This window comes from Leptonychotes weddellii, chromosome 2 (genome assembly GCF_054177405.1).
Source record: "Leptonychotes weddellii isolate Sample4059 chromosome 2, ASM5417740v2, whole genome shotgun sequence".
Lineage (NCBI taxonomy): Eukaryota > Metazoa > Chordata > Mammalia > Carnivora > Phocidae > Leptonychotes > Leptonychotes weddellii.
Window position 1 is genome coordinate 55,633,186 of NC_138370.1, and position 25,763 is coordinate 55,658,948.

The following is a 25,763-nucleotide window of genomic DNA, read 5'->3' on the forward strand; positions in this document are numbered from 1 at the left end:
CTAATTGTTAAGTGTAGGTTTCATGCTTTAAAAACACTATGTGCATATAATGTATCAGGAGAAAGCACAATCATATTGGAAGCTCACATTGCAAGAGAGTTGAAATCTCTAAGATAGATACATTTTGTGCTTATATTATAATTTTATGACTCTTTTTAATTAAGGAAGGCTTGGTCATTTGTGGTTCTGATTTTTTTCCCTGGCCTTGCTTTATTTTGATCCCCCAAAATTAAGAGTGAAAATTATTTAGCAAAAAGTAGTGAATAGTGGCTTTTCAAAATAAGCACGTTCCTAATTCACAGCAAACCTTCTTAAAATTGATGCAAAAAGAGAAATTAACAAGGCATACACTGTTATTATCTTTAGAGTATTTATATTTCTAATGTACTACAAATACATTAGAATAATTATAATTTGAAAAGGAGCTTGTAAAATTTGATGACACCACAGGAGTCTAAAAATAGAGAACGAAAAAGCAATATGATTAAAAGGTAAATCTTTCATACAAGTATGAATACACACTCACAGGGCAACAACACAATGAGCTTCATAATTTCTGTGTATTACATTTTAATATGTTCATGTAAATTACCTAAATTAAAATCCCTAAGTACATGTTGGTCATTCAGCTTTAAAGATATTTTCCTTGTTCATATTTACTTAATATTTTAGTCATCTTTCCCATGACAATTTACAACTAAAAATCCATCTAATGACTTTTTGCATGCATTACATTTTATTGTTGCTTTACAATTACTTTAAATATCCTGAACAGTAATTATATGTATGAGTATATGTGAGGATATTGTAATATTGCTTATATAAAAATAAATGACTACTTTAACAGACCCATTCAGTACTCTCTTAATTTCATTCTGGGTAGGTAAAATTTATTTTTCTGACTTATCTTAACTTCATCCTGTGTCTTAGTCACTCATCTTCTTTGTACACCTCCCAAACTAATTACCCTAAGGTACCATTTTCACAGTCTTAGTAACCAGATGCCAATTTATCCCACCTAAGGGGAAGGTTCTTAAGATCTTGAATCCTATCACAATATCACTATAATATAGAAATTTATGAAGTTTTAAAATTCTACTGTAGAATCACAGGATGACAGATATATAAGGAAATTTAGAGATAATTTAGTACAATAAAGTCCTCAAATTTTACAAATGATGAGTGTGATGTAGCAGTTTAAATAACTTGATCTTGGTCACACAGCTAATTTAGGACAGAACAAAACCTAGAATCTCTTAGGAGTGTTCAGTCCTCCCAGTTCTATTTCTTTCTTTCTTTCTTTTTTTTTTCCTCCTCTCTCTCTCCCCCCAACCCCTCTGGACACAGTGAGAAAATGGTTTCTTTCTTTCTTTCTTTCTTTTTTTTTTAATTTGAAACATTTGAAACATATTTGCTTTCCAGTTTTATCCCCCTAGGCTTTTGAATAATATTATGCCTGCCTTAATTTAATTCATAGCCCCAAACAATATAATCACTGAAGTGAACTGAAAAATAGTGTCTATTAAACAGCATATGACACAGGCTTTAGTGGAATTTTGTAAGAATTTTTATAATGCACTCTATATATTTTCACAGTGAACTTTTAAATCTTCCCTGCCATTTTGGCATATTGGCATGAAGCAGACCAAAATATGCCATGTGACATTTCTAAAAGAAGCATGACATGTGTGCTTTGATCAGCCTAAGTACAGGATATTCAGTTGACTTCACTGTAATTGTAATTGTAGAATGCCCATCTGCCCCTAAATGTCATCTTTTATGCCCTACCATGGTGTCTGAAACCATTATAAAATCACTTTGGGAACTGAAGCAGTTTGGGAATGTGTGTGTGTGTATGTGTGTGTGTTTGTGTGTGTATGTAATGAGCAGTGCAAAAAGGCATTGCACTAATCATTTATATATTTATATAGAATCAATAGCTGTCAGAAAATAAATATTGCAGATTACCTGGAATGCAGGCATTATGATCTAGATATGTTGGGGGATATTCCCAGGGAACTGAATATTTAGGAAAGGAATTGACAAATTCTTTAATAAAGCTGGAAAGGAAAGTTTATGTGGATGCAAAGGAGAAAAAAACTTCCCCCAGAAGCAAAATTACCATATTTTTTCTCAATTTTGCTAACTAACTTTCAAGAAAGTATTTGGGTATATATGCCTACAAAATAAATGTGCTTCCTCAAATAATTTCTTAAATACTGCAGAAAATCAAATTTATTAATTATGTTTCTTGATAGGAAAATAAACAAGTGTACTAATTTCATCAAAGTCCCTTAAAACACTCATGAGCAGATACAGTACAGAACTATATTTGACTCTGGGACTATCAGGATGTATGTATTTTGATGGAAAACAATGTATTGATTGCTATGACATTTCTTGAATAAATAACTTTATGAAAATATTTTTAATCAACTTAAGAAAATTTGGGCTTAATTTTAGTTGCCCATTTCTTTGTACAAGTAAGTCCTAATGGCTGTAGGTGGGACATGTGGACAGGATGTGAATAATGACCTTTCTAGATGATTGATTGCTTCAGTTCACTAAAAGTGTTTGTTTACAAGTTGAAGCAGTCAGGAATCTGGCATGGCAGCCTCCCTTTTTCTTGCTGTCAAGGCCCTCAGAGCCTCACTGGTACAAGAAACATCACATATACTGAGGGGATTGCTAAAGGCTATGAAATGCTTCCAGCATACCCTATCTTTCATAGAACAGTTGATATATTAGACATAATAAATATTACATAACCTTCAGAATTTTGGCAGTGGAAGTTGAAGCTGAGAACTTTCACTTTTTTTCATTATTAAATGATTTTTTTTAACCCTGGAATCTCCAACTTCACAGAGCTTGACGGTGTATTTAAATCATAAGAATGAAGAGGGAAGATTCCGTAGATTTTATAAGAACACCTGAATTCTTGATATATACTATACAGCATTCACATAAAAAATAAAGAAAAAAAATTCTGTTTACGAATGACGATAAGCATTGCCAGCTTTCACATCTTCTCCCAGCGCTCAGAGCAATTTTTTTTTTTTTTTTTCTCCAGGACAAGTTTCTGCTGCAGCGACTCCCTCTAACAGCTCCACGAACCGAGAAAAGGGAACGGAACACCAAACCCATCCTTTCCAATAAACAAATGGTAGGGAGCCGGAGGAAAGTTTGGCCAGGAAGATCAAAAGGAGCGGGGATTTTTTTTTGGAGTGGTTGGATGAACACATTCTATTCCCCAGTCCCTTCTCCACCCGCCTCCCCAGCCTCTCTGTGCTCCACTGCCCCCACCCTCCGCCCCTTCTTTCTGCCAGAGCTGTGCCAGCAGCGATCTTTAGAGCGCACAGAAACGGCAGTCCCAGGGAAGGAAAAGGCTCAGGCCACGTCAAAAGCATTTAGTTTCTTCAGGACCGGCTGCGCACGGATTGTGAAGTCCAGTGAAGCCCACGTTGGTCAATAGCCTGGATTTTGTCGCCTCGATTGCCTCAGCTGACCCTAGCAGAAGCCCAGTCAAAGGGGCGGCCCCGCACCTCTCAGGGAGTTGATATGCAAAATAGTTACGTCAGATGATGGGCGGGGCACGCTCGGGTTGAGTGGCAGCAGCTTTTGCTGTGGGAGGAGGCGCGAGAATCAGCCTGGTTCAGTGACTGAGACAAACTGGAGGTGAGAGGAGCTGGTACTGTCCACTGTGCTGTCGGTGCTGAACCTGGGACGCGAGCGGACGGGTTGCTCTAGCACCTCGAGGCAACGCCCTCTTGCACTCTCTGTGCCCTGCGGGACCCGCTTCACCAGCAGGACCATATCAACTTGACAAAGGAGTGTGGTATCGGACGTGGGAGAGAGTCCTCTGTTTGCCACCTGGGCGCCCATTCAAGCGTGACTTTGGAGATTTCTATAGTTTTAGACCAAACTATTTTCCTCTTTTCCCAGCTGAAACGATCTTTTAGGTTTTTAACTATTACTATTATTGTGATTTATATATCCAGACCGTTTAGGAATCTTTCTGGGAGACTTTTTTGACTCTTAAAATAAGGTAAGAAAAATAATATTATAAATTATTACAAATGGGGGAGGGATGCAGAGTACCAATCAAAAATTTAAAAGCTAGTTGTGATTTCTATAATTTGAAACAGGACTTTTGGCAATGATTGCAATAATTATTTTAATAATTACTACTATTGTTATTATTACAAGAACACCAATTGGTGATTAAGCACTGAATTCTAGAGGGGAAGTTGAGGGTTTTGTGTGTGTGTGTTATGTGTGAAGTTAATGTCATCAGGTTATATCCTGCTTTATAAATATAAATATTTGTAGAGCAACACTTCCAGCATAGCTCAAGAAACAAGAACCATTCAATGCAAGCCCCCAAATATGTTAGTAAATTACATTAAATAAATCAACCAACAAGTTGTTTAAAACAAATGCAATCCTAAAAAAATATTTGAGTGGACTAATCTCTGATTAATCAATATTACCTCTGATATCTATAACATAGACTGCAAAGTGCAGAGCTCTCTCAACATTTTTGGAGGGGAGGTGGTAGGGATAAGAGCATTTATACCATGTTGGGTTCATTTAGATGTGTTGTTATGCAGTAGATCCAAATAAAACTTGTGAAACTCAGTCTCTGAGAATTCTACACCCCAAGGTCATGTGTATTTCCAAGCTGGGGGCTGTTTGTTCTGTTATTGACTAGCAAATGTCATCCCCTCCCCACCCCCTCAGGTTAGAGGTGGATGTGAATGGGAAGCTCTGATTTAATAATACAGTATTAGCTTGTATTATAGTCGCTACTGCTGTTGGTAATTGAATGGAACTGGGAAGCGTGGGCTGAGAAAATGTCTCGCTATTTCAGCAATGTTTAACCTCTTGCATGTTTAACAGAGAGCTTTTCTCTACTTAGGAGATTTTCTTTTGGATCTATGTTCCTTTTGTCAATTGGCACTGTGTTTTGAGTGTGTATGAAGAAAGAATTAAGTACAAAAAAACCCACTGAACAGTACTTCTCATAGTGAACAATTATTAAATGATAAAAGTTAACTGGTGCTCTGTGTATTTCTTATTACTATTCATGACTTTATTTGACAGGCATGATGTTTGTCTGATAAATAGAATTATTAATTTTCATTTATGTCATTTAGTGACATTAGATTAAGGATAAATGATGGCTGGAAAAATATTGAGGGGAGGGTTTACATTCCAGGGGGAGAGTTTAGGTTGCAACTAGACATCCTATCTTTATAGGAACATGTAAAATATAAGCTGTTTCAGACTTAATAAGTATCATTCAACTGACTAGGGCTATGTTTTTCAGCAACTCGAGTACACTAAGTTAAGTTTATGTATTTGTATATTTTAAATTATAAAAATTTCTGCTCTAGTTGCATTACACTTAACAAGTATGAACTTTAGCTTTAAAGTTTATGATTTAAAATAATTCCTCTGCATAGAGATTTTTCATTTTATTTACAGCACAGTCCTACATGACAGTGATTGTTACAAGAAATGAATATTATTGCAAACACTAGAGGCTAAATGTAAATCCCCTTAAGTTGTTCCCATGTTTTACCCTAAGCAGATTGTTCTTTGTAGGATTCCTGTCAGTCATGTGATCTTACATTAAATATTGATACAAAATTTTTAAAGACTGAATGGGTAGAGAAGCAAAGGAGGATATATGAAACACTGGGCCATGAAACTCTTACCAAATAGCCTCCTGTAAATTAATTTAGAATAATTATTTTCTTCTATACATTTTGAAATTTTCTTTTTGTAAAACTAATTATATGGGTGGGGCACCTGGGTGGCTCAGTCATTAAAGGTCTGCCTTCAGGTCAGGTCATGATCCCAGGGTCCTGGGTTCGAGCCCTGCATCGGGCTCTCTGCTCCGCAGGAAGCCTGCTTCTCCCTCTCCTACTCCCCCTGCTTGTGTTCCCTCTCGCTGTGTCTCTCTCTGTCAAATAAACAAATAAAATCTTTAAAAAAAATAAAATAAAGTAAAACTAATTATATGGGTATAAGCACTCAGACTATGGAATTTCAAACAGAATTATGGCTTCTTTTAATTTTAGTTTTCTTTTCTTTATTGCAACATCAATATATATTTTAATTTTATAACTTACTGGAAAGGCAAGAACAGAAGTAAACACTATGCTCACCTAAATGTGTTTCAGTATCTCACTGACTTCTGTTTTCATAAAGTTTTCCAAGATGTATATCTTCGTTTGAGTATAAACAGTTCCCGTGAACTACCAGTATCTGAAATTCTTTCAGATTAAGTTTAGTGTTGTCACAGTGAGATGGTTAAACACTAAAATCAAAGTATGTTATTGGCAGTAGTGAAACTAGTAAGGTAGATTCAATGAGATTGCAAATTTAAAATATTAGAAACATTTTTCCTGATTTTTTTTTACATATTAGCTTTTATATCTTAGTTCTGAGGTAAGGTAAAATTAGATAATTAGATGACCATGATAAGCCCGAAATTAGCACATACTATTTGGATACAGAATATGATTTGTACTGTAAACAAATAAAATTGCCAACTTTGAAGACACCTATTAAAGATGTTCAAATGTGGTGACCCTTCAAATTTTTTTGCTGCACAAAAAAATAACCATATTTTGGAGTTACAACTGGTCCATGTGAAATTCAAAGGAATATTCAATACCACAACAATAGATAGCCTGCTAAAGCATGAATTCATTTCACTGCATAGGTACTACAAGATATATATGCAGCACTTTTTACTTCAAGATGATGTTATACCAAGTGTATAGAAAAATTATTGAAATGATGTAATTATATGTCACATGACATGCTCAAGTTGTTTTTCTTAATTGTGTCTCAGTTTCTTAAAGCACATTGATCTAGTCAAAACTTTAAAAATGATATTCCTGGATAGATGTCTTTTTTTCTTATAGATAGATGAATAACTATGCATGCTAGGTGATATTTAAGATAAAGATGAAACAATTGGGCTTTCTGTTATCAAGGCTATACATTGCTTTTTTAAAAAATCTACTTACTAACATGTACAATAGAGAATTAAAGAAAGTAATAATAAACTGGAAATATGCTAAAAATTTTTAGTGAATTGACTTTTTAAAAGCAACTTTTAAAATTATACTTAAGAGATTATGCAAGTTATAGTTTATTGAGAATTTTCTTTGAATAATAGCCATTTTTCATGCTTGATTCTCATTTATCAATGAGACCAAAACACCTTCAATAATATGTTTCTATTAGTTCTGCCCCAAATCCCCATACTAACTCACATATTACTTAATGTATGATAAAGTTCTAAAGACTCTTGTGAACTAACAGGCCAGAAAAAGTATTTCCTGTTGTTAGCATTATTGTAACAGCCATGTGACCAATTATCTTACCAAACAGACTTAATCACCTTCTGCTTCAACACCTCCAGTGTCCTTTGGGTATAGTCTAGTTAAGGTGAACTGTAGGGTCCCTTGTGGAAAATCCTAATTTTCCCATTAAATTGGTCACCACACCACACAACAAAACAATTGGTCCCTTTGTGCTTTAATCACCTTAGTACTGAGGAAGTTAATATTATTAAAATAGATGAGATAGTATTTTTGACAAACTCAGAATTCCAATGAGTCTTAATATGGGTTTTTTTAAAGAGAAAGAATTAAACAATAGTAAAGTGCATGATATAATGAGTGTGTATGTGTGTACATCGTGTGTGTGTGTGTGTGTCTGTATACATATATATTTCTTGGTATATTATACTCTACCATAAACATGCAGTGGGAATGATCTTGAACATGCAAGTTCAAGAAATGCTACTTAATACAAAAATAATTTATATAACAAGCTATAATACAGTATAAATTTTAGTGGCAAATGTGTCTTTTTGTTATTGTTATTTTTATTTAGGCTGTTATGCTTAAGCACACACCAACTTTTTGCCATGAAAATGTCATTCATAAGCTCTCATGCTGTGATTGGCAAGGGAAGGGACAATTGGAAATGAAAATTTGCCGGGAATAAGCAGCAGAATGGATTTGTACATAATGAAGAGTTTATAGTACCATGTTGATTCTGAAAAAATGAGTGCTGATAAAGGATTTAAAAGTTTCTATCTCTAAAAGATATACGTCAGTTTTACTTCATATACATTTTTGGGTTATAAGCCATGCACTTCTAAGGGATATAGCCTGGATATCCCTATACCTAAGCTATTTTGATTCTTTGTAGATCAGTGTTTTCATGCATAGATGTGGTAAAATGTGGGAAGAAGAGCAGCTTAACTCTGAACTTTCTTGCTTTAAAACCAAGTAATTAATATTAATTTAACGTGGCTTTTGGTATCAAATTATGTAAATCTCTAAAGCAAAGTAGTTGCTTAGTGAGTTCATTTGCATGTCAATACAGAGAATATTATTCCAACTCACAACTGGTTCATAGCACTGCTAGCAATTCTAAAACACAATGCAAAAAGTTGAAAATACTTTTCTAGTTCAGTTTTATTTAAATATATCCATTGTAATTGACAGTTAAGAGAAACTTACTTTAGTGATGTATTTTTTCTGTGTAAGTAGCACCAAGGTAGCAATTAAGACATACATACATACATACAGTAGCAATTAAAACATGTAAGCCTGAACCATGTTCCCCAAAGATGATGATGAAATGGAAATAATTTGCCTTTCGTGATCGGACCACTTCCACAAAACACATTAGGTAGTGTTCTAATGACCATCAAGGCTTTATTTATTATAATTTCTAAAACCCTCAAAGTAAAGATTTTTTACTAACATGAAGTGGCAAATGCCCCCATGGACTCTGTAGATATGTTCCCCTTTTTCTCAAAACTACAGTAATTGCTGTGATCCTGACATCAACCAGACTCTGACTTGCCTCATTAAGATTAAGGAGGGGGTCCCGTTCATCTTTCCAAAGAAGGAAAGAGAATGATTTGCTGCTAGTAAACACATTTGCTGTCTCACAGTAAATTACCTATTGATACTTGAGCATAAAATTTTTGAGCCTGGAGCCTTGCTTATACAGGAAGAAGAAGACAGAAAGAGATACCATTCAAAGTGTTAATACATGTACATGTATTTTATTCATATATATGTACATACATATTTTACTCATATTAGGCCATTTTATTTACATTAAGTCTAACCTTTGTATAACTGTGAAAAATTCATATTGTCCTCATTTGAGATATGAGAAAGTAGACACTCAGATCAAAGTCGTACACCTCTCCAGCCTGTGATCACACAACTAGGAATAGGTGGATTAGACAGTCATACCCAACTCACCCCTCTTGCAGCTACACTGTGCACTTCCAGCACCTCTGTTTAGGTCAAATATTTGACTGGGTGTGTCTTATTTAAAACTATGCATTTTCTGTGAGATTTTCTTTACTAAATTCAAATCCTCCTTTACCCTCTTTCCCCAAGTCTTTCCTTTAATTATTAAGTTATATGGAAATGATTTTATGGCATCTATTCTTTAGCATTCACACTTTAGAATGCACAATACCAAAGGTTTTAAGAGGTTTTTCCTTTGTATTTAATATTAGAAAGAAGCTACATTGTTTGATCTCATAGACCATTAATAACAGTAGGAACACACAATATTTCCCTTTCTATGGTAAATAGAATAAGAACAGTAGAATAAAGTAGTTAATGTGTCCTAAGAGTTCTAGGTTCCCCTCCCCACAAAAAAGTCCTACTGAATATCAAATACAAATACATCTTGAACTTCAGCCCAGTTCAAGGAATTACCACTTGTGTTATCAACTGCTAGTCCTATTTAAACCTTCAGACTAGTTAGCTACTAATATTTCAAATGGTCTGTGAGATGAAATAAAGTAAGCAAAATAAAATTAGTAGTTTTGAAGCACAATACAAAAAGAGGTAGTCTAAAGTGGGCTCTTGAACACTTGGGAAACATTAAATACTTCATTTATTGTTTTTTATTCTATTTGAGGTACAGAAGGAAATATTGACCACTAGTTGATGCTCTTTGTTTTCATACAGAATTAAGCTCACTGAGTAGAAGAGGTGAGTACTGCTGGCGGTAATTATAACACACTTCCCAGGTGAGCCACAGAGTTGCATCAGATTCCCTAGTGAATCCTCATTATCCAAGTTTTGGGTTGTCCTTATTAAATGGATCTCAAAGGAGATAGAAAAGTTTGATTTATAGAGCAAGTTAACTTAAACGTGAAAGATGATAGGGCTTTTATTAAATATTTTGCATATTGGTTAGCAATATCAGTGTTTTACTTTTGAAACGAAGCCTGGTATAAAAATTTTTAATCTTGACATTTCTGCACCATTTTGTATACTATTCATTTGACTCACTGTTCCTCATTCTCTGTGGAGCCCTGCAGGAAGTCTGTTCACTCCAACAGCTACAATTATTCTCTCTTCACAGATATATTCCAAATATATAACTGTGGCCCAGATTTAACTCCATTAATGTATTTACAAAGGTTTGCTGGACATTTTAACTCTGATTTCATGGTGACAGCTCAAACTCCATGGGCTCATCATCTCATGCCTAACAGGGACCCCCATCTTAATTTTTTTTGCCTGTTGGTTAATGACACACTTTTCTATTCACCTAGGTCTGAAAAATTCATAGATGTTTTAAACTTACATCATTTTTACTATACTATATGCAGTGACTCCCCAAGTTTTGACATTCTTCCCTTTGTAATATAGCTTTATCTAATTCCTATTTTCTATTGCCTCATCTTACCACTTTTGCCTTGACCCACACTATCCCATTTCAGTCGGAATTATTTTGACACTCTTTGCACTGATCTCCCTGATTCTTGTTTCTTCCTGCAGTGATAATAACTAATGACATTAATAGCAAGTAAATTTTTTTGGTAATTCATAGTATGTCATACAATATGTTAAGTATTTTCGAGCATCATTACATTCTATATGCACAACACCTTAGAGGTAGATACTGAAAGACCAAAGCTTAAAGAGTTACATTGCCTACAGAATTGGGACTCAGACCAAGCTCTGTCTGAAACCAGCTACATGATCATCATCATTATGCTCTGATGATACAGACATCATACCTCTTCTAGATTCCTCTCAGTTAAAGTAAGCTTTTTTTTTTTAAAGATTTTATTTACTTATTTGAGAGAGAAAGAGCGAGAGAGGGACCACAAGCAGGGGGAGTGGGAGAGGGGGAAGCAGACTCTCCGCGGAGCAGGGAGCCCGATGCGGGGCTCGATCCCAGCACCCTGGGATCATGACCTGAGCCGAAGGCAGACACCTAACGACTGAGCCACCCAGGCGCCCTTAAAGTAAGCTTTTAAATGTCACTGTGTTCTTTAGAAATCATCAGTGGATCTCTAATTTTTACTATATTAAGTTGAAATTCTCTACTTGTTGTTACTGGTTTCGTAGCTTGCAAGTAATCAATCTGATTTTCAATTTTCTCATGTGTGTGATGCACATACGTAGAACAGAGATGGATCAAAATATAAAGTATGATTTCTTCCTTCTATATGAAACCATGTCCTGTCTGGACTGTTGCATGTTCAAGAATCTCCACCTACATCTCACTCCTCTATTTCCAGCCAAGTTTTTTCAGAAGAGCACATTGTGATCATATGTGCTTTTCAGAGGCTCCAGTTTTTGTTGCAATTAATGTCATGTCACTGTCACCCTGGATATCATCAAGATATGTATTTTTTTCACATGTATGTATTTGTTTTCTATTGTTGTATAAAATAGAAAACCTCAGTGGTTTGAACATTTATTATCTCATAGTTTCCATGAGTCACAAGTCTGGGTACAGACTAGCTGGGTCCTCTGCTCAGAATCTCACATCAAGGTTTCAGCCAGGACTGGGCTCTTATTTGAGACCCAGCTTCCTCCTGCAAGATCTCTTGCTGTTGGCAAGACTTTTTTTCTTTTTCTTTCTTTCTTTCTTTCTTTCTTTCTTTCTTTCTTTCTTTCTTTCTTTCATTTTCTTTCTTTCTTTTTCTTCTTCTTTCTTTCTTTTTCTTCTTCTTCTTTCTTTCTTTCTTTTTTTTTTTTAAGATTTTATTTATTTATTTGAGACAGAGAGAATGAGAGAGACAGAGAGCACATGAGAGGGAGGAGGGTCAGAGGGAGAAGCAGACTCCCCGCTGAGCAGGGAGCCCGATGCGGCACTCGATCCCGGGACTCCAGGATCATGACCTGAGCCGAAGGCAGTCGCTTAACCAACTGAGCCACCCAGGAGCCCTCTTTCTCTCCTTCTTTCTTTCTTTTTCTTCTTTCTTTCTTTCTTCTTCTTTCTTTTTTTCTTTCTTTCTTTCTTTCTTCTTCTTTTTTTTTTTTTCAGCTCAGAACTCATGGAAGTTTGTTTCTTCAAGGCCAGATAAGAATTTCACTGATTCCTTCAGTTTCTGATCTGTAAATCTGCTTTTAAAGGGCCCACCTCATTAGGTCAGGTCCAGCCAGAATATTCTCCTTTTTGATAACATAAGGTCAACTGACTTGGAACCTTAATTATGTCTTAAAAAAGCCCTCCTCCTGTCCATATAATGTAACATAACCACAAGAACACTATATCACCTTTGTCGTATTCTATTGCTCAAAAGCAAGTTGAAGGTTCTGCCTACACACAAGGTGAGGGGATTATACAAGAGTATAGGTCTTTGAGATTCATGTAAGAATTCTGCCTACCATACCTGACTCAAGTTCTGCTTGAACCTTAGAATCTTTCTGCATTTCTGTTGTGCCACTCATCTCCAGCATTTATGACCAGAACTATGCAGTGAACAGTTGGATGTAGCTTTTGGATTTTTTAATGTGTCTTAGGTTGTTCTTCCTAAGGAATCTTAAGCTCTTTTTAAAGGAAGAACCCTAGGAATTCCTTCCACGTGTGCAAAACTTTGTGGTTTAAAATTACTTCATATACTTATTTTATTATATAATCCTCACTGAAGTTTATTCTTCTTCATGTTTGCTTCTATTATGTAGTGTTTTGTACATGTAATTTATGCTCATGGATTGGTTAATGTTTTTAGATTTTAGATTTTGTTAATCTATTCTGTTTTTATTTATTTTTTTGTCTTTGGTCTTCGACGAATTGAAAACCACACAAAGGGTTTATTATTATTATCTTATTTCATGCAACATAGAGTCTTTCCATGCAAATCAGAAATTTATATTTAATATTATGCTTTACAGATGATATAGAAATTATATAGAAAGTGAAAATGATATTTACATTTGTTATTTAAGAAAAATGTAACAAATTTATTTATATTTACTTTGAAAGAAAAACTTTACATTTTAAAAGAATGTCATCTTCCAAAGAATATCACATTTATCATACTAATAATTTTGTTCTTGTTTATTTGGTCTACAGATTGGTAAATTTTTAGGTAATTACTTTTACTTACATTTATTATACGAAAAAATTTTTTGCACTTACATCTTTTATAGTTTACATACAATTATGGTAACTTTATCTTGACAAAAGCCAAAGAAAATTAACTAGTATACAAATTAAAATTTTAATTTTAATAAACAATAATTTTCTTAAAAACACTAAGATCATATTTAATATAAAATAATTATTTCAATAAATATTGATTAAGTGCTTACTGTGTTTCAGGTGCCCTTTTGGGTGCTGGGGATTGAGGAGAATGATGGAGAGAAAGTTCCCACCCTACTCTTTCTGTGGAAAGGCAGACAATAAGCAAACTAATATAGACAGAAGATCATGTCTGTTATTGATAAGTGTCATGATCAAAAGTAAAACAGGTAAAGGATTACTAAGGAATAAAAGTGTTATCTAAGGTAGGGGTTATATTGGGTGCTAACTCTGGCATTCTGTGGTACCCATTAAGTAGTTTCTGATAAATTGACATTACTTATGGATATTGGGAATAATGCTGCAATGAGTGTGCAGATGCAGATATCTCTTTAAGATCCTGCTTTCAATTTTTTGGATAAATAGCCACAAAGAGTTGGATCAGTGGATCATAAGATAATTCTATTTTTTTTAATACTTTTTTTTAGATTTTATTTATTTGACAGAGAGAGAGACAGCGAGAGAGGGAACACAAGCAGGGAGAGTGGGAGAGGGAGAAGCAGGCTCCCCGACGAGCAGGGAGCCCGATGTGGGGCTCGATCCCAGGACCCCGGGATCATGACCTGAGCCGAAGGCAGAGGCTTAACGACTGAGCCACCCAGGCACCCCGATAATTCTATTTTTAGCTTTTAAGGAATATCCGTACTGTTTTCCACAGCGCCTGTACCATTTTACGTATCTGCCAACAATGCACAGGGTTTTTGGTTCTTTGTTTTTCTCTTTTTTTCTTTTTCTTTTTTTTTTTTTTGATTATAGACCTCCTAACAGGTGTGAGGTGATAGCTCATAGTGGTTTCAATCTGCATTTCCATGATGATTAGTGATGTTGAGCAACTTTTCATGTACCTGTTGGCCATTTATATGTGTTCTTTCGCGTATCTCTTTCATTCTTGAATGTCAAATTATTGACAAAATCCAAAAGGCTCCCATAATGATGAAAATGATTAGTTTTATTTGTGATTTTTCTTGTTAGTGAAAATTAGCAGCTTTCTTTGCTTGGTACTGCAATATATTTGAAATGTGTTATTTAAATTAATTTCTTTTCCACTTTTAAATACACTATACAGAGCAGATATTGCAACTAAATTCTGGGACTTAAAGCTAATTTCTGAAAACTAATTTGTACTCTTTGTGCATTGTACAATTTATTTGTTCAGAACTTCACATTCTTTCATAGAAAACTTAAGTGCTCTAAAATCTATGTTCCTTTGAGGCAATGATCCAGTGAGCTGGTATTTATGTCAAGTGATTCATTATCCTAGACACTATGGCATTATTAGGGAAAGAGAAATGCTTAGCATACCTTTTGGATTTGTGCACATGCTTGAGAAACCACAGCGTTTATTAAAAAGTGTGACATCATGGGACCATGTAAGGAAAAAGCAAAAGAAAATAAATGTGATATAAATACATCTATGGGGCACCTGGGTGCCTCAGTCGATAAGCATCTGCCTTCGGCTCAGGTCATGATCCCAGAGTCCTGGGATTGAGCCCCACATTGGGGTCCCTGCTCGGCGGGAAGCCGGCTTCTCCCTCTCCCACTCCCCCTTGCTTGTGTTCCCGCTCTCGCTATCTCTCTGTCAAATAAATAAATAAAATCTTTTAAAAAAATAATTAAATAAATAAGTACATCCACAACTTTATGAAATAAATGCAACAATTAGATGCACAACATCTCAATCCTTTGGCAGAATCTCAAAAGTTAGTGCATTTACAAAAAAAGTAAAACTTGAAAGAACTTGCACAAATTGTGGAAATGCTTTGCCTGAATTACTTCCTTTGGTATGATTTCTTATGATGTCATAATTAATTAAGCTAAAAATTTTTAAAAAATGAAAAGAAAAATTTCTAGAAATGTTTTGCCTTTTAAGTCTACATATTTGCAATTAATGACAATAAATATTTCAAATAAATGCCCTCTATGACTATTTATTTTCTTTGGGCAAGTGTCCTAGTTCTCATTTCCTGAGGCCTGAGGATGGGGAAAGTCTTTGATTGAGTTTGTTTTCCTGTCTGTGCACAAGTAGTGTGATTTAATTGATAATGTCTGGAGTAGAATTCTGTGCCCAGCTGTGAAAACAGCTCTTGATGCTAGCACTGGACTGGACATCTTGATAATTATATATGTTTTGCTGAACATCTCGATCAGGTTAACAACTATCTAAAAATCAGTAGAGGGAACTCAAGAAGGCATTAAGGATATTTTGATACTAGCTTTCTTATGTCACTATGCTTTCCCTCAAAAATTGTCTTTTTCATATATAGGAAATAAAGATATTTTTACTTGCAACATAGTCTTTTTGAAATTATGAGATTTGTGGTTATTTAAACATTTAAAGAAGCTTCACCATTTCTCCCTATTTGTTTTTTGTGGTTATTTTTTGTTTTGTTTTTTGGTCCTATTTGTTACAGAAGGTAAACAGGTTTGATTTATAAGTTGTTGGAACACTATGAAGACCCCACTCTGTGATAGCAAGGCTTTCCTGCCCCAGTTTTTAGATCTTAGCACAGGGTTCTTGATCCAGAAAAGAGAACATGAAAACTAGATGCCTAGTATTCAAGGGACTTCTATAAAGCATTAGTTGGCTTAAATTGAATCTGTGATAGTCTTAAGAATAAGACTAAACTGTTACTGGTTAGCTTAAATACACTGGACTTAAACATAGGTTTGTGTTCTATCCAGGACCTGTGGTAGCATTCTTCTAAACTTTCAAAAACTGGCACAAAGTTAGAGGACATCCATCCTCAGAAACTCCTAAGGCGACCTGATGTTTTCATTTAGCAACTTCATACTGAAAACCAGGTCCCATATTTATATATTTCATCAATTTGAAAGTAGCAACTCTCAGGTTGTTTTTGATTGGGACTTGCTCCATGATTTTCCAGAGTTTTGCTGAAAATATAAAACTTGCTATTTTAAAATACTTTTTCAAGATAAAATTTTAATTTTTTTCTCTACATCAGAGAGTATGAAATATATCCCAAAGGCTCAACTGAAAACCTACTATGCTGTAAGAATGAGCTATTACATAGCAGCATTCTTGAAAAGGAAGGCAAATTTTATTACTAGTAACTTCTTAACATAATTTCAGTGTGATAATATTATTCAGTCCTGACTAATGGTAAGTTAATAGATTCTTTCCTTTCATAATGACATTTTTTTTTGGAATTAATTGCCATTTTCCATAGGACATTTAAATTTAATAGTAACATATATGATTTATTTAGATCATATTAAATTTGCATTTTAGTAATACATATATGTTATTATTGTTTGGCATGCAATTTTTATATGAATGTTGAGTGATCTACAAACTTTTGAAAGGTATATTTGAAATCCATTCAAAGTTTTTATTGTTATTTTAAAATTTCCCCAGAAGTTGAGTTACTTGGTAAAATCACCTGATCAGACTTAAGTTTAGAAATGGCTATTGCTACATTATTTTCTATAATGATTACTATAGATTTAGGCTAGTAATGTTTGAGATATTTGGTCATAGTGTTACATCTTATGATTTTGTTAATTTAACAGTGAAAATGTTATGTGCTCTATGACTATATATTAAGAATTCTATAATTTTAGTGTCATATTTTTCATGCAAGCTGATTTTTTTCAATATTTAAAGTCATAAATAAAAACACATTGGGCCCACCATATTTTTCTAGAAAGCACTTGGGTTTCTCAAGTACGTAAGATTTCTTCAAAGTGACTCGTGTCATGAATATCTAAGATTCCAAACCAAGACATAGTATTCAATGTAATCCCGATTATTCATTATTTTTTAATTAAGAAATTATACAGTTTTGCAAAAACAAAAGCACTGTGAATTAAAACTTTCCCTAATTTAGAGGAAAATAAAACTAATTTTATTAATGCATTTTTATCTGTGTTTTTCATTCAAGTCTTATCACTAAATGATGGAATATCAGAACTTCTCTTCCTGGTAAATTTCAAATATTTTATCTTAGAAATATGTCAGACTAAACATAATACTGAAACTGACTTACAAATTAAGTAAAATCATAAAGTGGTGTTTTTATAGGAACAAAAATATTTTTAAAAATTCTTATTTTTCTAATAGATATTAAATGTATGTGTATCTATACCAATGTATACAAAACATATAGAAAAATTAACTGAATCTACATTGACTTTTCAGTGGGAAGAATCTTTATTCTCATCTAATTTAATAATGAGAAAACAAAGATTAAGCCATTTCACTTTAATTGAGATTAAGACTCAACTGTGTATGGGTTTCATTCCAGTCACTGCACACTTCCAGATTTTGGTGAATAATCCTGAACAAGATACTTTCAGACATTTCATTTTTGGGGGAGAGTTGTTATTGTAATAACTTGTAAATGCTAGAACTCTATTTATGAGCCTCATACCTGTAGTCACATGGTGAATGGTACAAACAGAAGGTTTTGGTTTTGAATTTGCAGTATTTTTCCTGACACAATCTTTGGTATTGTCAAACATTTTTTTTAATGTATATACTTTTCAGGCCCGGTAATACATGTGGTACTTCTTAAGAATTTACCCCTTGTAATCCTTATAGCACTTAGAATTTCAAATTATATAAGTTGTATTCATTTGTACAGTGGTTTGTAGTCATTCCTTTAGACATGCAAGTTAATAATGCCTGACTCAGAAAGCCAAAGTGTGGTACTAAATCACATGGATTTCAAGAAATTTCATATCACTTTTTTCGTTACCTTGTGGAATATTTTTACATGTTTAAGATAAAAATGATTATCTCTATGGGGATTTGGAGTGTTGAACTATATACATAATGATTTATTATGGATAGTGAATACTCTAATCATGTTTACCTTGAAATAAGTAGTATTCTTTTTTATATTATATTACATATATATTTATATATAATATATCCTCTAAAACCCTCAAATACTTTGGAATTTTTATACTTACTAATATGTCAATAAGTACATTTTCAATGGAGTGTTATGTTGATGTATTAAGAGTTGATGAGCCACTAGAATCATGCATATACTAAATATAATTGAAAATGATATCAACTAAATATAGTTGAAAACACACTAGAGTTCCAAATTTGAGACATAAAATAAGAGAAATTTAGTATGACACATAACTGTCACACTAAAAAATATTAATAGTGCATTTTATCTCACTTTATTTTGAATTGTGTCTGAGAACTTTTTAATGAGAGACTTGTGTTTATTAGAGGGAAGGATTGGTTAACGAGCATGGAATAATCTTTCACAAACTCATCTAATATGGTAAAGTTCTGATAGTCTCAATTTTTAGGTATATATGTATCAGTTTTAGATATCAAATTTAGCTAAATATTGACCAGTAATCTGCCATATTCTAGGTAAGTCAGATTGTGATTTAGGTAATGAGGGAGGGTCAGTCATACAGGTACCAATACCTGTCACTTACCTAAGTGGTCTATATAGTTAGAAGATTAAATTTGTGAATACAAATGAATAAGAAATAGACAAACTAAGGAAACAATACAAACAATAAAAAATTCTTCTAGAAAACCTTTTCAGAGAAAGGATAGTGAATTGATATCAAGTAGAATTTTAACTTAAATGATGCATAAAAATGTGAATCCAATTTGTATTTATCACTCTATTTTGTATTTTCTCACAACAGTAGAGTGAATTTATAATTCTGTACTACAAAGAAATCTTACAGCTTTTATTATAGGACACACTTGGAAAAACTAAGCATCAAAGAACTACCATAGTTTTAAAATCCAGTTTTTGCTTGTTGTGAAAACAGCTTCATGTGAAATGCTTCTTGATGTTGAACTTGATTGGTAATATTTGAAAAGCAACATTTCAAGTTAATGAGAGGGGAGTGACCTAAAAAGATAAGTTGAGAAACTAATTGCCAGGTAAGAATATTTCCAAAATTTTGAAAAAGTGAAAATTAGAAAATTAGTGAGATCACAGTTAAGAAGGGTCTACAGAAACATAATAACTAAATGTAATGTGATGTACTCAATGAGATCTTAGAAAAGGAAAAAGACATTAGGTGAAAGTAAAGAAGTCAGAATAAAGTATAGACTTTATTAACTTTAGTTAACAGTAATGTATTTGTATTGGTTTATTAATTGTGACAAATGTATCATACTGACATAAGATGTTTACAATAGGGGATCAAGTGTTGGCTGGGTACATGGTTTACTATCTAGCATGGGATATGTACTATCTTTGCAACCTTCTGTAAACCTAAAACTTATAAAAGAGCTAGACATTAAGATAATGTGAAAAGAAGGCTATTTTATCTATAGATATAGTGATTTATTTTATGGGTAGTTAGTAATTTTATGGTGTATAGAAAATCACTGATTCGAACATATTTTTTTACTCCTCTTTGTAAGGAGCATAGAAATTATGACAGAATATCATTATTAAGGAATTTACTCTAGAAAGGAAATTCTATATTTGATTTTTCCAATAAAGTAGATTCACCCCAAAACTTTACAGTTACTTAAATTAAAGAGGAACTATTCTTTAGATACATTGATGATAGATAGATAGATGATAGATAATAGATAGATAGATAGATGATAGATAGATAGATAGAGATACAGAGACAGAGAGAGAAAGATAGGGATGATACAGATATATAGATATCCTCATTCGAGTATAAGAAAGAAAATAACATTGGGTGCTTAATGGGTTAAAGTCTGAGTTCCAGAAAATCATTATTATTTACTTCACTATCATGCTATGTGAATAAGGAATTATTATAATTTGATGTATTTCAGTAACAAAAGAATCAAAATTTTAATTACTGTAGTGCAATTGTGACATATTTTTAGTTTATTATTTTTTTCTAAAGATTTTATTTATTTTTTTGATAGAGAGCACAAGTAGGCAGAGAGGCAGGCAGAGGGAGAGAGAGAGAAGCAGACTCACCGCTGAGCAGGGAGCCCGATGCGGGGCTCGATCCCAGGACCCTGGGATCATGACCTGAGCTGAAGGCAGACGCTTAACGACTGAGCCACCCAGGCGCCCCTATTTTTAGTTTATTTATCTCTAAGTTAAAATACGGCATAAACTACTATTTCGGTGTATGTCCATAGAAATTTAGTGCAAAAATATCCCACATAAAAAAATCACTTTTTCAAGAGTGCCTGGGTGACACAGTCCGTTAAGCCAGATCTTGGTTTTGGATCAGATCATGATCTCAGGATCTTGAGATCGAGCCCCACTTCTGGCTCCCTGCTTGAGTTTCCCTTTCCCTCTGCCCCTCCCCTCCATGCTTGCTCTCTTGTCTCTCTCTCAAATAAATGAATCTTTTAAAAAATCACTTTTTCAGAAAGTTTAGGAAGTTCAATATAGTCTCATTACCAGCCTTTAAGAATCATAATACACATTAGGATGTCATAAGCTTTACAATGTAAAAGGGCCTAAGGGGCACCAGGCTGGCTCAACTGGTAGAGCGTGCAACTCTTGATTGTGGGGTCATGAGTTCAAGTTCCACATTAGGGGTTCACTTTTGTTAAAAAAGAAAAAGATCTTGAAGTATGGTAGAAATTATTATTTCTCACCAGTTTTTTTAGTTCTCTTTACTATTTGAGCATATAGACAGATTACACTGTCTTATCCTCTTGAAGTTAGGTGTGGTCATGGGACTTGTTTGGCCAGTGAAAAGGGAGTAGACCTAGCAGGAGGACTCCTATCTGGCAGTGTTTAAGAACTGGTGCCTGATTCTTCCCTTGCAAGGGCATATCCCGATGCTCAGGTTGAGATGAGGGTGTCATAAGATGGGGTGCTTTTCATCAGGTCATTTCTTTTTTAGTAATTCCACAAAAAGACTTTTTCCTGACAGCTATCAATGGATATATGGCGCAGGCAAACATTCACTTTGAAAAACAAATAGGTTTCTGGGATTTGGAATTGTTTGTTGTGCAACATAGGCAATCTAGACTCTAAATACTATATAAAAACCTCTATAAACTTGAATTTTTAGAGAGATTTTGAAAATAAAGTTTTATTTCTGTCATCCTTACTGGCAAAATTCTATAAGCATTTTGCCCTAAATGTTTCTAAATATGTATTTTGATTTGCACTTCTTAAAACCCATGAAGAAGTTGAGGTAATTACAATACTTCCATTTCATTATTTGTTAAAAAATAGATTCCAATATTTTATGTGTATAATTATCTATAAATGTAAATGCATGTTTGTATGGATTTGTACTTGTGTGTTTGTGTGTGTGAGTGTGTGTGTACTGGTACTAGATGAGTGTTTATTCAAAATGTTACTGTATTATATAGAAATTTATGTTTTTTAAGGAATTTTTGAGGATTCTCACTTCTTAATTTACAAGCTGTAGCAATAATTCTGAGTAGATATCTGCTCTTTAGAATTAACTTCACATTCTAAAACATATACTTTTATAAGCATTGTTATGAGAAAACTCCAAAACAAAAAAAATAGATTTATAAAAATAACAAGTTAACAAACAAGATTCCAATAATACGTGTACAGTATATCAGATTTTACCTAGTTCTTTTTGCTTTTCTGTATTGGTTCCTTGATGAAATATGTATTCACTTTTTCCCTATTGATCATTATATTTGTCTAATCAAATTTTCAAAATAACCATGACGTTCTTGATGTTTAGAACCTCATCATGATGAAGCACAACTTTGAATTGGTGTCATTTTCCAGAGCTGACAAAGTTATTAAAGAATTAAGTTGAGTTTGATTCCATACTAATCACACAGTCTGAGTGATTGTATGCAACATAGTATACTCTGACATGTTTGATTGTAATGAATGGAATACAGCTCAAATAGTAATGTAGAAATAAATTTCCATTTGGAATAGTCTAGTGGGAGAAGAGTTCAAATTAAATCCTCTTAGTGCATTAAAATGCAAATATAAGAAGGCGATCCAATTGAGTTACATCGATAATAGAACATATAACACAAATGGAAATTCCTCCCAAATAATTAAGTTATAGCTATATAAATCACTGATGTGTGCATCTGAATTTTGTTCCTTTCATGCATGCTTGAAAGTTCATTAACTTTGGATCACATTAGAATATGTTTTGTTTATCTCCTGCAGACCAGTCACTAGGCAAGTCCTTTCCCCCCACTGAGACCTTCGCTGCATTCCGTTGCATTCAAAATCCAATAACTAAATCTTTGAACTCTGTCAGCAGGTTCTGTTTTAGACATAATTATGGAACCTCCAAAACTGGGTCATCACCCTGGTAGTTTCAATGTCTTGAATTTTCTCAGTAAATAATTTTGACTTTAAAATATGCAGATATTGTGAGAACAGTAATGTTTACACACCAATTGTGTAATCATGAGAGAAAACAAGAAGCTTTAGAAAAATTCTGCTTAGTAATTGTAAAAGCAAGCTCCTCCGTGTGTGTGTGTGTTTTAGAAGTCAGGTATAATGTCATCTTAGCTGTTGGGATTTGAGATTCTACGTCTTAGTCTTTTAAAGTGTGTATGATGGTTTAAAGATTCAAGTACTCAAAAAATATACAACTTATAATAACCATGGAAGAACACTTGTAGTAAGAAAAGAAAAATGGAAAGAAAATAATATGCTTTGGGAATTTAAATTAGTAATGCCAATTATATGCAATTAAGAAGGAACATTAATGGCTTTTTGACCACTAAACATATATAAGATTGTCTTTGGTACAAATTCTGATCTTGAAGAAGAATCATCTGCTCTCAGATTTAAATTCTATAAGGAGCACGGCAGATAATAATGTGAGCTCATAATTAAAATTTTAAAATAAAAAATTGAATTAAATAAAATTTAATTTGATTTACATTTATAAAGCAGGTACAAATGCCTTACTACAAATCAAGCTGTAGTCAATAACTTTTAAAAGTGGATTTTTTTGGATCATTGTAACTTAATATCTTATACTAGAAACAAAATGGCCCGATTAAATATAAATTGCGATGGTTACTTATGAAAAGTGTAGGTGTTGCTTGAGTTAATATATCTAATGTTATCTATCACTGGATATCAGTGTGTGTATTTTGTTTTGTTTTGTTTTAGCAGAACGTAGCCTGTTTTAAGAAACTGCTGAACAGCTATAGACATTGCATTTGAGACTTTAACTGATTGTAACAATCACAGAAATAGTTCAAGGATGAAGTATTTGATTTTCTCATTAAAAATCAGATTACTAATAGTTGTCATTATTTGAGAGCCTAATGTGTGTCAAAACAAATTGTTAGGTGTTATGCACACATTATCTTATTTAATTCATACAACAGCCCCATAAGATGGTATGATTGCACAGCCGAAGGCTAAAGTAGAGAGAGGTTTAAATAATTTGACTAGTTACATTATTAATAATTGACACAAGTCAAAATAAAGTTCATGCAGGTCTGAATGCCTATGAATGATAATACTTATTCTTTCATTTTCTACTTAAAAAAACCTTGGAACATATCAATTACTGTATCACATCTTCTCTTAGCTACTCAAAGACATTGTTCCAAGGATTCTCCTCACTCTTTCAGCCTCATCAGTTAGTTCTGCTTTACTGGATTATTTTTTATCAGCATAAAAGAATGATGTAATTTTTCTCACCTTTAAAATCAACAAACAAGCAAAAACACCTTTGACCATGATTATCCTTCATTCCATTTCTCTCCTTTGTTCTGTGGCAAAATTCCTTGTAAATTTCTACCACTCTATGAAATTTCTCTCTTTAAATATGTCCTCTCTTGAATCTACTTTACTGGTCTCTGAAATCATTCTAGGTAAGGTGAGCAAAATCCTGCATATTACTAAATACTTTGCTCAGCTTTTAGTCTTCAGTATGCTTGAACTATTACATGGTTTGTTATTGTCTGTCATTTCACCCTTCAAACTTTTTCTTCACTTGCTAATATCCACACCTAGTCCCCTTTCAGGGGGGACTCTTTTTATTTCCATATGAAATTTAAAATCAGCTTATCAAGTTCTATAAAAAAACCCCATGTGGATTTTCACTGGAGTTGCACTGAATCTATAGCTCAATTTGAGGAATATTGGTATATTAATGATACAGAGTTCTCCTTTCCAAAATATAGTCAATGTTGCTATCTATTTACTTTGTTTAATGTTTTCAGTAAAATATTTAAATTTATTCTATAGTGGACTTCTCTGTATTTTTTATTGATACTCTAAAAGTTAATTTAAAAAAATACATTTTCTAACTGAATGTTGTGGCTAAATAGTTGCAATTGTATGTTGCATGTGGACTTTTTCTTTTGGTTCAGCAATGCTTTTATTTATCCTAAGAACAAAAATGCATTTGGCAATTTCTATAGGGACAGTCACATAATTAAAAGTAGAGTTTTGCCTTAACTTTCTGATTATAGATTTTATTTTATTTTTACTTTTTAACTGTATTGACTAGGACTCCACTACAATCCTTAATATAATTGATAATAGCAAGCATCTTTTTTGTTGCTGATCTTATTAAGGATTATTTCAATAAGTGTGATATTCTTAATATTTTTTTAAAATTGGATGTCCTTTTTTAGGTTAAGTAGTTTCCATCTATTCTTAGTTTGCTAAGAGTTTTTATCATGCATTATCTTAAATTTAATCAAGAGAATTATATCTGCGTGTACTAAGATAAGCTTCAGTATTAGTATCAATGGTCTTTAATCTGTAAATGTGCTGTTATAATACATATGAATCAAATTAATTAATTCAGTTAATTACTTTATTGAAGTTTCTGTAACTCTGGAGTGTTCTTTACATCACACCACGATTTATCAAAAAACTGCTTCATATTTAGATTAGAGCTAGATTGTTGAACTGCATATATTAGAAAGGAGGCTTATGTTATATTTATTTATATTTATATCTACTATGTGTATGTGTGTAGAATTGACCCTTGAACAATACGAGTTTGATTTGAATGGCTCCACTTATACTTGGATTTTTTAATTTTTTTATTATTATTTATATAGAGAGAGACATAAGAAGGGAGAGAGAGAGAGAGAGAGACAGTCTCGAGCAGACTCTGCCCTGAGCACAGAGCTGGACATGGGGCTCGATCTCACCACCCTAAGGTTATGACCTCAGATGAAATCAAGAATTGGTCACTTAACCAACCAAGCCACCCAGGCGCCCATATACATGGATTTTTTTGTAATG

The 25,763-nt window shown here is 33.4% G+C and overlaps 1 protein-coding gene across 1 annotated transcript in view; it reads left to right on the top strand.

Annotated features, from left to right (window-relative positions):
• The first annotated feature begins 3,345 nt into the window (after positions 1–3,345).
• Positions 3,346–25,763, top strand: part of FSTL5 (follistatin like 5) — a 637,910-nt gene continuing 615,492 nt past the window's right edge. The window contains exon 1 of the mRNA XM_081813100.1: positions 3,346–4,045. The gene's annotated coding sequence lies outside the window, so the exon portion shown is untranslated. The remainder of the gene's footprint in view (positions 4,046–25,763) is intronic.